Source organism: Bison bison, unplaced genomic scaffold, assembly GCF_000754665.1.
Source record: "Bison bison bison isolate TAMUID 2011002044 unplaced genomic scaffold, Bison_UMD1.0 scf7180017850428, whole genome shotgun sequence".
Lineage (NCBI taxonomy): Eukaryota > Metazoa > Chordata > Mammalia > Artiodactyla > Bovidae > Bison > Bison bison.
Window position 1 is genome coordinate 21,310 of NW_011481001.1, and position 630 is coordinate 21,939.

Sequence of the window (630 nt, forward strand, 5' to 3'; positions counted from 1 at the left end):
AGTGTAATTTTAACTAATTTACCTACATAGGCATATTTCCCTTGAACACAAAGCTCTGAAAAGCCACGTGAGTCTACCAGGCTATGGGCTGGCTACCCTAATGATGTGCATGTTCCTCTTGGCTAGGGAGATGCTTGTTATGACTACCCGTGATTGAGTGAATGACCATTGCATGTGTCCCAAGAGAGGACTGGGTGCATCTGTAGCAAGCACACATCTTTCCTTACTCATCAGAAGTCACACTGACAACCCAACAAGAGAATTTCATCATCAGTGTTTCACAAATACAGGGAAGCCCCTTAAAAAGGATACTTGTGGTCAAAGCTGTACCACAGCCTGAATAGCCATGCACTCTCCTGCTTTGTTCGGTTTCCTCTGGCAGAATCTGAACCATCCTAGGAACAAACAAGAAGACAGATATTTAGTTGCAGAAAGGGGGTTGATATAAGGGAGGAAAGCTTCCCTTTTAACCACAGTCTTTAGAGATTTGAGCTCAGAGTCAAACCTCCTGTATCACCAAAATTTCAAAGATATATCGGGAGGTAATACTTTAACACATTATTGATCAGAGATGTATTAACATTATAGACATAAGTTTCTGCAAAACCCCCCCAGTCAATAACATGTTAA

The 630-nt window shown here is 41.6% G+C and overlaps 1 long non-coding RNA gene across 1 annotated transcript in view; it reads right to left on the minus strand.

Annotated features, from left to right (window-relative positions):
• Positions 1-580, minus strand: part of LOC104994871 — a 12,910-nt gene extending 12,330 nt beyond the window's left edge. Inside the window, exon 1 of the long non-coding RNA XR_825998.1 lies at positions 313-580. This is a non-coding gene — a long non-coding RNA (uncharacterized LOC104994871). The remainder of the gene's footprint in view (positions 1-312) is intronic.
• Between the last annotated feature and the right edge of the window lie 50 nt (positions 581-630).